We start from the raw sequence: 13,801 nt of genomic DNA, 5'->3' as shown, positions 1-13,801 counted from the left end.
TTGAGAATGCTGATATGGTCACTGGAGAACTCTGATACTGACGAGCACCAACTGTTACTACAGTGATTGTGTAATTAGTCCCAGATGTGAGGTTCTGAAGGGTGACATTTAATGGGTTTACTGTCACAGTCCAAGAGGATGAAGAATTGCTGTAATTTATATTGAAAGTCTTTGTCGCATTGGTCATATTTACTGGTTCTCCCCAGGACAACGAAACTGTGTTTGTTGTGATATTTGTAAAGCTTAAGGACAATGGAGGGGTTGGATCTACGAAAAAAACAACAACAACATAATTTGTTAAAGAAATCCATATTTCATTATTCTGAAAATAATCAAATGATATCTTAATACAAGTTAAGCTAAAAAGTTTACTAGGACTCAGTTTGTATGATTTGCACATAAAGATATAGCTCTGTCCCAATGATCCCATCATACTCACATGTTGCCTCTATCACTGGAGCTGCTGACTGGTTACAGTTACTACTAATTATCTGTATAGTGATGGAGTAGTTTCTGCCTGGCAGTAAGTCTGTGAAATTCACGTGTGTAGAATTAGTTGTGATTGTTCTATTGACTTCTCCACTCAGAGTCACTGTGTAATTATCCACTCTCCCTGCTGGTATTGTCCAGTTCACACTGAGCGAATTAGTAGTATTTTTATTAGTTACTGTGATATTCTGAGCCAGATCCGGAACTGAAAGAAAGCAGATATCATTTAATATAAGGTTCGTACATTTCTGTTTAGATAAAATTAATTATGCTTTCTAGTAAATAAAACAAAAAGAAAGATTATTTTAGGTAAATTCTATGGGATTATTCTCTAAACACCATATTGTTATGACCTGGAATCAGAATTGTGAAATGTAGAATAAAGTAGCCAAGCCGTGACTGTAACGGACTTCGAGAATTTATTAGTCACTGCGTTTTTCTTAGCAGGTTAGTAAAAGGAATTTCTATATACGTATGCATTTGGATATATCTCTATGTTTATAATTAAAGTTTAAGAATTAGCTTTTACTAAAAAGAAACAAGACTCTATAAAAGCAACAATAGGCCCTCTTTTTAATTTCACCATTGAATATTAGTAACTTTTTTCTTTTTTAAATCCATTGCCTTAAACGAGCATCACCTGCATATTACATTTTAAGAGAAACATTATTAAATACACATTTCAAATAACCTTGAAATGACTAATAATAGTCAGACTCTGTATTGTAATGTGCCTTTATGTCGATTCCCTTTTATACCAGTTTACACTCACCTGTGCAGGTTGTATATGAGACAGATTGACTTTCCGTGACATTATCAGCCGCTCGTGTAAATACCGTGAATGTATATGTTACTCCGGGTGTCAGATCAGTTACATTGAGTTGATTTGATGCCGTTGTTTGATTTTTCACTACAGATGAAGTGTTTTCTATTTGTACTCTGTAGGTGTAATCACTTCTATACTCATCAGGTTGATTCCAAATCAGGAAAACAGATACAGTAGTCGTTCCATTATTTCCAAGCTGTTTCACTGGCATCGGTTCTAGAGTTAGAAAATAAAACACGATCTGATTCATTCTGTAGATTGCAATGTTCTCTCAAGTAATTATTATCATTAGATGTATTATTAACAAATGAATTAGTCAATTCGTATCTAAAAAAAAACAACTGAAATAAACTTTATTATTGCAGAAATTCATCCAATAAAACAAATTTGTGATTTCTTGACACTACAGCTGTAAACATACAAACAATATATATAGATATCATTTTTATTTTTTTTATTAAACTGGGAATTGCAGTGTGATGAAAACATAAGGGGAGATTTATCAAGTCAATAGCAGGGCTTTTCTAGGACAAAATGCTATATAAAGAGCACAGAGAGGGAATGGGTCACATGGAGGGGTTTGGGGGGGGATGGAACACATGGAGGGGCTTTGGGGGAGGCTGAGATACATGGAGGAGCTTTTGGCGTGATGAGACACATGGAGGGGCTTTGGTGGAATATTAGACACTTGGGTGGGAAAATGAGACACACGAAGGGGCTTTGGTGGAAATTAGACACATGGAGGGACTGAGACAATGAATAAGACACACGGAGGGGCTGCAGGGGAAATGAGACGCATGGAGGTGCTTGGGGAAATGAGACTCGTGGAGGGGCTGAGACAATGAATAAGACACGTGGAGGGGCTGGGGGAATTAATGAGACACATGATGTAGCTGGGGGTGAATAAAACACATGGAGGAACTTTGGGGCAGAAGATATGAGACACATGGGGATTCTCTAGGGAGGGAAAGTGACACATGGAGGGGTTGGGGTGAGAATGAGACACATGGGGGCCCCAGGGCATATTTTACACTGGGGCCCTGAGGTTTTTAGTTACGCCTCTGGCTGTAAAACCTACTTGAGAATGCTGATATGGTCACTGGAGTACTCTGATACTGACGAGCACCAACTGTTACTACAGTGATTGTGTAATTAGTCCCAGATGTGAGGTTCTGAAGGGTGACATTTAATGGGTTTACTGTCACAGTCCAAGAGGATGAAGAATTGCTGTAATTTATATTGAAAGTCTTTGTCACATTGGTCATATTTACTGGTTCTCCCCAGGACAACGAAACTGTGTTTGTTGTGATATTTGTAAAGCTTAAGGACAACGGAGGGGTTGGATCTACGAAAAAAACAACAACAACATAATTTGTTAAAGAAATCCATATTTAATTATTCTGAAAATAATCAAATGATATCTTAATACAAGTTAAGCTAAAAAGTTTACTAGGACTCAGTTTGTATGATTTGCACATAAAGATATAGCTCTGTCCCAATGATCCCATCATACTCACATGTTGCCTCTATCACTGGAGCTGCTGACTGGTTACAGTTACTACTAATTGTCTGTATAGTGATGGAGTAGTTTCTGCCTGGCAGTAAGTCTGTGAAATTCACGTGTGTAGAATTAGTTGTGATTGTTCTATTGACTTCTCCACTCAGAGTCACTGTGTAATTATCCACTCTCCCTGCTGGTATTGTCCAGTTCACACTGAGCGAATTAGTAGTATTGTTATTAGTTACTGTGATACTCTGAGCCAGATCCGGAACTGAAAGAAAGCAGATTTCATTTAATATAAGGTTCGTACATTTCTGTTTAGATAAAATTAATTATGCTTTCTAGTAAATAAAACAAAACAAAAAGAAAGATTATTTTAGGTAAATTCTATGGGATTATTCTCTAAACACCATATTGTTATGACCTGGAATCAGAATTGTGAAATGTAGAATAAAGTAGCCAAGCCGTGACTGTAACGGACTTCGAGAATTTATTAGTCACTGCGTTTTTCTTAGCAGGTTAGTAAAAGGAATTTCTATATACGTATGCATTTGGATATATCTCTATGTTTATAATTAAAGTTTAAGAATTAGCTTTTACTAAAAAGAAACAAGACTCTATAAAAGCAACAATAGGCCCTCTTTTTAATTTCACCATTGAATATTAGTAACTTTTTTCTTTTTTAAATCCATTGCCTTAAACGAACATCACCTGCATATTACATTTTAAGACAAACATTATTAAATACACATTTCAAATAACCTTGAAATGACTAATAATAGTCAGACTCTGTATTGTAATGTGCCTTTATGTCGATTCCCTTTTATACCAGTTTACACTCACCTGTGCAGGTTGTATATGAGACAGATTGACTTTCCGTGACATTATCAGCCGCTCGTGTAAATACCGTGAATGTATATGTTACTCCGGGTGTCAGATCAGTTACATTGAGTTGATTTGATGCCGTTGTTTGATTTTTCACTACAGATGAAGTGTTTTCTATTTGTACTCTGTAGGTGTAATCACTTCTATACTCATCAGGTTGATTCCAAATCAGGAAAACAGATACAGTAGTCGTTCCATTATTTCCAAGCTGTTTCACTGGCATCGGTTCTAGAGTTAGAAAATAAAACACGATCTGATTCATTCTGTAGATTGCAATGTTCTCTCAAGTAATTATTATCATTAGATGTATTATTAACAAATGAATTAGTCAATTCGTATCTAAAAAAAAAACAACTGAAAGAAACTTTATTATTGCAGAAATTCATCCAATAAAACAAATTTGTGATTTCTTGACACTACAGCTGTAAACATACAAACAATATATATAGATATAATTTTTATTTTTTTTATTAAACTGGGAATTGCAGTGTGATGAAAACACAAGGGGAGATTTATCAAGTCAATAGCAGGGCTTTTCTAGGACAAAATGCTATATAAAGAGCACAGAGAGGGAATGGGTCACATGGAGGGGTTTGGGGGGGGATGGAACACATGGAGGGGCTTTGGGTGAGGCTGAGATACATGGAGGAGCTTTTGGCGTGATGAGACACATGGAGGGGCTTTGGTGGAATATTAGACACTTGGGTGGGAAAATGAGACACACGAAGGGGCTTTGGTGGAAATTAGACACACGGAGGGACTGAGACAATGAATAAGACACACGGAGGGGCTGCAGGGGAAATGAGACGCATGGAGGTGCTTGGGGAAATGAGACTCGTGGAGGGGCTGAGACAATGAATAAGACACGTGGAGGGGCTGGGGGAATTAATGAGACACATGATGTAGCTGGGGGTGAATAAAACACATGGAGGAACTTTGGGGCAGAAGATATGAGACACATGGGGATTCTCTAGGGAGGGAAAGTGACACATGGAGGGGTTGGGGTGAGAATGAGACACATGGGGGCCCCAGGGCATATTTTACACTGGGGCCCTGAGGTTTTTAGTTACGCCTCTGGCTGTAAAACCTACTTGAGAATGCTGATATGGTCACTGGAGAACTCTGATACTGACGAGCACCAACTGTTACTACAGTGATTGTGTAATTAGTCCCAGATGTGAGGTTCTGAAGGGTGACATTTAAAGGGTTTACTGTCACAGTCCAAGAGGATGAAGAATTGCTGTAATTTATATTGAAAGTCTTTGTCACATTGGTCATATTTACTGGTTCTCCCCAGGACAACGAAACTGTGTTTGTTGTGATATTTGAAAAGCTCAAGGACACTGGAGGGGTTGGATCTACGAAAAAAAAAACAACAACATAATTTAATAAAGAAATCCATATTTCATTATTCTGAAAATAATCAAATGATATCTTAATACAAGTTAAGCTAAAAAGTTTACTAGGACTCGGTTTGTATGATTTGCACATAAAGATATAGCTCTGTCCCAATGATCCCATCATACTCACATGTTGCCTCTATCACTGGAGCTGCTGACTGGTTACAGTTACTACTAATTGTCTGTATAGTGATGGAGTAGTTTCTGCCTGGCAGTAAGTCTGTGAAATCCACTTGTGTAGAATTAGTTGTGATTGTTCTATTGACTTCTCCACTCAGAGTCACTGTGTAATTATCCACTTTTTCTGCTGGTATTGTCCAGTTCACACTGAGCGAATTAGTAGTATTGTTATTAGTTACTGTGATATTCTGAGCCAGATCCGGAACTGAAAGAAAGCAGATATCATTTAATATAAGGTTCGTACATTTCTGTTTAGATAAAATTAATTATGCTTTCTAGTAAATAAAACAAAAAGAAAGATTATTTTAGGTAAATTCTATGGGATTATTCTCTAAACACCATATTGTTATGACCCGGAATCAGAATTGTGAAATGTAGAATAAAGTAGCCAAGCCGTGACTGTAACGGACTTCGAGAATTTATTAGTCACTGCGTTTTTCTTAGCAGGTTAGTAAAAGGAATTTCTATATACGTATGCATTTGGATATATCTCTATGTTTATAATTAAAGTTTAAGAATTAGCTTTTACTAAAAAGAAACAAGACTCTATAAAAGCAACAATAGGCCCTCTTTTTAATTTCACCATTGAATATTAGTAACTTTTTTGTTTTTTAAATCCAGTGCCTTAAACGAGCATCAACTGCATATTACATTTTAAGACAAACATTATTAAATACACATTTCAAATAACCTTGAAATGACTAATAATAGTCAGACTCTGTATTGTAATGTGCCTTTATGTCGATTCCCTTTTATACCAGTTTACACTCACCTGTGCAGGTTGTATATGAGACAGATTGACTTTCCGTGACATTATCAGCCGCTCGTGTAAATACCGTGAATGTATATGTTACTCCGGGTGTCAGATCAGTTACATTGAGTTGATTTGATGCCGTTGTTTGATTTTTCACTACAGATGAAGTGTTTTCTATTTGTACTCTGTAGGTGTAATCACTTCTATACTCATCAGGTTGATTCCAAATCAGGAAAACAGATCCAGTAGTCGTTCCATTATTTCCAAGCTGTTTCACTGGCATCGGTTCTAGAGTTAGAAAATAAAACACGATCTGATTCATTCTGTAGATTGCAATGTTCTCTCAAGTAATTATTATCATTAGATGTATTATTAACAAATGAATTAGTCAATTCGTATCTAAAAAAAAAACAACTGAAAGAAACTTTATTATTGCAGAAATTCATCCAATAAAACAAATTTGTGATTTCTTGACACTACAGCTGTAAACATACAAACAATATATATAGATATAATTTTTATTTTTTTTATTAAACTGGGAATTGCAGTGTGATGAAAACACAAGGGGAGATTTATCAAGTCAATAGCAGGGCTTTTCTAGGACAAAATGCTATATAAAGAGCACAGAGAGGGAATGGGTCACATGGAGGGGTTTGGGGGGGGATGGAACACATGGAGGGGCTTTGGGTGAGGCTGAGATACATGGAGGAGCTTTTGGCGTGATGAGACACATGGAGGGGCTTTGGTGGAATATTAGACACTTGGGTGGGAAAATGAGACACACGAAGGGGCTTTGGTGGAAATTAGACACACGGAGGGACTGAGACAATGAATAAGACACACGGAGGGGCTGCAGGGGAAATGAGACGCATGGAGGTGCTTGGGGAAATGAGACTCGTGGAGGGGCTGAGACAATGAATAAGACACGTGGAGGGGCTGGGGGAATTAATGAGACACATGATGTAGCTGGGGGTGAATAAAACACATGGAGGAACTTTGGGGCAGAAGATATGAGACACATGGGGATTCTCTAGGGAGGGAAAGTGACACATGGAGGGGTTGGGGTGAGAATGAGACACATGGGGGCCCCAGGGCATATTTTACACTGGGGCCCTGAGGTTTTTAGTTACGCCTCTGGCTGTAAAACCTACTTGAGAATGCTGATATGGTCACTGGAGAACTCTGATACTGACGAGCACCAACTGTTACTACAGTGATTGTGTAATTAGTCCCAGATGTGAGGTTCTGAAGGGTGACATTTAAAGGGTTTACTGTCACAGTCCAAGAGGATGAAGAATTGCTGTAATTTATATTGAAAGTCTTTGTCACATTGGTCATATTTACTGGTTCTCCCCAGGACAACGAAACTGTGTTTGTTGTGATATTTGAAAAGCTCAAGTACACTGGAGGGGTTGGATCTACGAAAAAAAAAACAACAACATAATTTAATAAAGAAATCCATATTTCATTATTCTGAAAATAATCAAATGATATCTTAATACAAGTTAAGCTAAAAAGTTTACTAGGACTCGGTTTGTATGATTTGCACATAAAGATATAGCTCTGTCCCAATGATCCCATCATACTCACATGTTGCCTCTATCACTGGAGCTGCTGACTGGTTACAGTTACTACTAATTGTCTGTATAGTGATGGAGTAGTTTCTGCCTGGCAGTAAGTCTGTGAAATTCACGTGTGTAGAATTAGTTGTGATTGTTCTATTGACTTCTCCACTCAGAGTCACTGTGTAATTATCCACTCTCCCTGCTGGTATTGTCCAGTTCACACTGAGCGAATTAGTAGTATTGTTATTAGTTACTGTGATATTCTGAGCCAGATCCGGAACTGAAAGAAAGCAGATATCATTTAATATAAGGTTCGTACATTTCTGTTTAGATAAAATTAATTATGCTTTCTAGTAAATAAAACAAAAAGAAAGATTATTTTAGGTAAATTCTATGGGATTATTCTCTAAACACCATATTGTTATGACCTGGAATCAGAATTGTGAAATGTAGAATAAAGTAGCCAAGCCGTGACTGTAACGGACTTCGAGAATTTATTAGTCACTGCGTTTTTCTTAGCAGGTTAGTAAAAGGAATTTCTATATACGTATGCATTTGGATATATCTCTATGTTTATAATTAAAGTTTAAGAATTAGCTTTTACTAAAAAGAAACAAGACTCTATAAAAGCAACAATAGGCCCTCTTTTTAATTTCACCATTGAATATTAGTAACTTTTTTCTTTTTTAAATCCATTGCCTTAAACGAGCATCACCTGCATATTACATTTTAAGACACACATTATTAAATACACATTTCAAATGACCTTGTAATGACTAATAATAGTCAGACTCTGTATTGTAATGTGCCTTTATGTCGATTCCCTTTTATACCAGTTTACACTCACCTGTGCAGGTTGTATATGAGACAGATTGACTTTCCGTGACATTATCAGCCGCTCGTGTAAATACCGTGAATGTATATGTTACTCCGGGTGTCAGATCAGTTACATTGAGTTGATTTGATGCCGTTGTTTGATTTTTCACTACAGATGAAGTGTTTTCTATTTGTACTCTGTAGGTGTAATCACTTCTATACTCATCAGGTTGATTCCAAATCAGGAAAACAGATACAGTAGTCGTTCCATTATTTCCAAGTTGTTTCACTGGCATCGGTTCTAGAGTTAGAAAATAAAACACGATCTGATTCATTCTGTAGATTGCAATGTTCTCTCAAGTAATTATTATCATTAGATGTATTATTAACAAATGAATTAGTCAATTCGTATCTAAAAAAAAAACAACTGAAAGAAACTTTATTATTGCAGAAATTCATCCAATAAAACAAATTTGTGATTTCTTGACACTACAGCTGTAAACATACAAACAATATATATAGATATAATTTTTATTTTTTTTATTAAACTGGGAATTGCAGTGTGATGAAAACACAAGGGGAGATTTATCAAGTCAATAGCAGGGCTTTTCTAGGACAAAATGCTATATAAAGAGCACAGAGAGGGAATGGGTCACATGGGGGGGTTTGGGGGGGGGTGGAACACATGGAGGGGCTTTGGGTGAGGCTGAGATACATGGAGGAGCTTTTGGCGTGATGAGACACATGGAGGGGCTTTGGTGGAATATTAGACACTTGGGTGGGAAAATGAGACACACGAAGGGGCTTTGGTGGAAATTAGACACATGGAGGGACTGAGACAATGAATAAGACACACGGAGGGGCTGCAGGGGAAATGAGACGCATGGAGGTGCTTGGGGAAATGAGACTCGTGGAGGGGCTGAGACAATGAATAAGACACGTGGAGGGGCTGGGGGAATTAATGAGACACATGATGTAGCTGGGGGTGAATAAAACACATGGAGGAACTTTGGGGCAGAAGATATGAGACACATGGGGATTCTCTAGGGAGGGAAAGTGACACATGGAGGGGTTGGGGTGAGAATGAGACACATGGGGGCCCCAGGGCATATTTTACACTGGGGCCCTGAGGTTTTTAGTTACGCCTCTGGCTGTAAAACCTACTTGAGAATGCTGATATGGTCACTGGAGAACTCTGATACTGACGAGCACCAACTGTTACTACAGTGATTGTGTAATTAGTCCCAGATGTGAGGTTCTGAAGGGTGACATTTAAAGGGTTTACTGTCACAGTCCAAGAGGATGAAGAATTGCTGTAATTTATATTGAAAGTCTTTGTCACATTGGTCATATTTACTGGTTCTCCCCAGGACAACGAAACTGTGTTTGTTGTGATATTTGAAAAGCTCAAGGACACTGGAGGGGTTGGATCTACGAAAAAAAAAACAACAACATAATTTAATAAAGAAATCCATATTTCATTATTCTGAAAATAATCAAATGATATCTTAATACAAGTTAAGCTAAAAAGTTTACTAGGACTCGGTTTGTATGATTTGCACATAAAGATATAGCTCTGTCCCAATGATCCCATCATACTCACATGTTGCCTCTATCACTGGAGCTGCTGACTGGTTACAGTTACTACTAATTGTCTGTATAGTGATGGAGTAGTTTCTGCCTGGCAGTAAGTCTGTGAAATTCACGTGTGTAGAATTAGTTGTGATTGTTCTATTGACTTCTCCACTCAGAGTCACTGTGTAATTATCCACTCTCCCTGCTGGTATTGTCCAGTTCACACTGAGCGAATTAGTAGTATTGTTATTAGTTACTGTGATATTCTGAGCCAGATCCGGAACTGAAAGAAAGCAGATATCATTTAATATAAGGTTCGTACATTTCTGTTTAGATAAAATTAATTATGCTTTCTAGTAAATAAAACAAAAAGAAAGATTATTTTAGGTAAATTCTATGGGATTATTCTCTAAACACCATATTGTTATGACCTGGAATCAGAATTGTGAAATGTAGAATAAAGTAGCCAAGCCGTGACTGTAACGGACTTCGAGAATTTATTAGTCACTGCGTTTTTCTTAGCAGGTTAGTAAAAGGAATTTCTATATACGTATGCATTTGGATATATCTCTATGTTTATAATTAAAGTTTAAGAATTAGCTTTTACTAAAAAGAAACAAGACTCTATAAAAGCAACAATAGGCCCTCTTTTTAATTTCACCATTGAATATTAGTAACTTTTTTCTTTTTTAAATCCATTGCCTTAAACGAGCATCACCTGCATATTACATTTTAAGGCAAACATTATTAAATACACATTTCAAATAACCTTGAAATGACTAATAATAGTCAGACTCTGTATTGTAATGTGCCTTTATGTCGATTCCCTTTTATACCAGTTTACACTCACCGGTGCAGGTTGTATATGAGACAGATTGACTTTCCGTGACATTATCAGCCGCTCGTGTAAATACCGTGAATGTATATGTTACTCCGGGTGTCAGATCAGTTACATTGAGTTGATTTGATGCCGTTGTTTGATTTTTCACTACAGATGAAGTGTTTTCTATTTGTACTCTGTAGGTGTAATCACTTCTATACTCATCAGGTTGATTCCAAATCAGGAAAACAGATACAGTAGTCGTTCCATTATTTCCAAGCTGTTTCACTGGCATCGGTTCTAGAGTTAGAAAATAAAACACGATCTGATTCATTCTGTAGATTGCAATGTTCTCTCAAGTAATTATTATCATTAGATGTATTATTAACAAATGAATTAGTCAATTCGTATCTAAAAAAAAAACAACTGAAAGAAACTTTATTATTGCAGAAATTCATCCAATAAAACAAATTTGTGATTTCTTGACACTACAGCTGTAAACATACAAACAATATATATAGATATAATTTTTATTTTTTTTATTAAACTGGGAATTGCAGTGTGATGAAAACACAAGGGGAGATTTATCAAGTCAATAGCAGGGCTTTTCTAGGACAAAATGCTATATAAAGAGCACAGAGAGGGAATGGGTCACATGGAGGGGTTTGGGGGGGGATGGAACACATGGAGGGGCTTTGGGTGAGGCTGAGATACATGGAGGAGCTTTTGGCGTGATGAGACACATGGAGGGGCTTTGGTGGAATATTAGACACTTGGGTGGGAAAATGAGACACACGAAGGGGCTTTGGTGGAAATTAGACACACGGAGGGACTGAGACAATGAATAAGACACACGGAGGGGCTGCAGGGGAAATGAGACGCATGGAGGTGCTTGGGGAAATGAGACTCGTGGAGGGGCTGAGACAATGAATAAGACACGTGGAGGGGCTGGGGGAATTAATGAGACACATGATGTAGCTGGGGGTGAATAAAACACATGGAGGAACTTTGGGGCAGAAGATATGAGACACATGGGGATTCTCTAGGGAGGGAAAGTGACACATGGAGGGGTTGGGGTGAGAATGAGACACATGGGGGCCCCAGGGCATATTTTACACTGGGGCCCTGAGGTTTTTAGTTACGCCTCTGGCTGTAAAACCTACTTGAGAATGCTGATATGGTCACTGGAGAACTCTGATACTGACGAGCACCAACTGTTACTACAGTGATTGTGTAATTAGTCCCAGATGTGAGGTTCTGAAGGGTGACATTTAAAGGGTTTACTGTCACAGTCCAAGAGGATGAAGAATTGCTGTAATTTATATTGAAAGTCTTTGTCACATTGGTCATATTTACTGGTTCTCCCCAGGACAACGAAACTGTGTTTGTTGTGATATTTGAAAAGCTCAAGGACACTGGAGGGGTTGGATCTACGAAAAAAAAAACAACAACATAATTTAATAAAGAAATCCATATTTCATTATTCTGAAAATAATCAAATGATATCTTAATACAAGTTAAGCTAAAAAGTTTACTAGGACTCGGTTTGTATGATTTGCACATAAAGATATAGCTCTGTCCCAATGATCCCATCATACTCACATGTTGCCTCTATCACTGGAGCTGCTGACTGGTTACAGTTACTACTAATTGTCTGTATAGTGATGGAGTAGTTTCTGCCTGGCAGTAAGTCTGTGAAATTCACGTGTGTAGAATTAGTTGTGATTGTTCTATTGACTTCTCCACTCAGAGTCACTGTGTAATTATCCACTCTCCCTGCTGGTATTGTCCAGTTCACACTGAACGAATTAGTAGTATTGTTATTAGTTACTGTGATATTCTGAGCCAGATCCGGAACTGAAAGAAAGCAGATATCATTTAATATAAGGTTCGTACATTTCTGTTTAGATAAAATTAATTATGCTTTCTAGTAAATAAAACAAAAAGAAAGATTATTTTAGGTAAATTCTATGGGATTATTCTCTAAACACCATATTGTTATGACCTGGAATCAGAATTGTGAAATGTAGAATAAAGTAGCCAAGCCGTGACTGTAACGGACTTCGAGAATTTATTAGTCACTGCGTTTTTCTTAGCAGGTTAGTAAAAGGAATTTCTATATACGTATGCATTTTGATATATCTCTATGTTTATAATTAAAGTTTAAGAATTAGCTTTTACTAAAAAGAAACAAGACTCTATAAAAGCAACAATAGGCCCTCTTTTTAATTTCACCATTGAATATTAGTAACTTTTTTCTTTTTTAAATCCATTGCCTTAAACGAGCATCACCTGCATATTACATTTTAAGACAAACATTATTAAATACACATTTCAAATAACCTTGAAATGACTAATAATAGTCAGACTCTGTATTGTAATGTGCCTTTATGTCGATTCCCTTTTATACCAGTTTACACTCACCTGTGCAGGTTGTATATGAGACAGATTGACTTTCCGTGACATTATCAGCCGCTCGTGTAAATACCGTGAATGTATATGTTACTCCGGGTGTCAGATCAGTTACATTGAGTTGATTTGATGCCGTTGTTTGATTTTTCACTACAGATGAAGTGTTTTCTATTTGTACTCTGTAGGTGTAATCACTTCTATACTCATCAGGTTGATTCCAAATCAGGAAAACAGATACAGTAGTCGTTCCATTATTTCCAAGTTGTTTCACTGGCATCGGTTCTAGAGTTAGAAAATAAAACACGATCTGATTCATTCTGTAGATTGCAATGTTCTCTCAAGTAATTATTATCATTAGATGTATTATTAACAAATGAATTAGTCAATTCGTATCTAAAAAAAAAACAACTGAAAGAAACTTTATTATTGCAGAAATTCATCCAATAAAACAAATTTGTGATTTCTTGACACTACAGCTGTAAACATACAAACAATATATATAGATATAATTTTTATTTTTTTTATTAAACTGGGAATTGCAGTGTGATGAAAACATAAGGGGAGATTTATCAAGTCAA

Source organism: Pelobates fuscus, chromosome 12, assembly GCF_036172605.1.
Source record: "Pelobates fuscus isolate aPelFus1 chromosome 12, aPelFus1.pri, whole genome shotgun sequence".
Lineage (NCBI taxonomy): Eukaryota > Metazoa > Chordata > Amphibia > Anura > Pelobatidae > Pelobates > Pelobates fuscus.
This window is presented reverse-complemented; position numbering follows the sequence as displayed.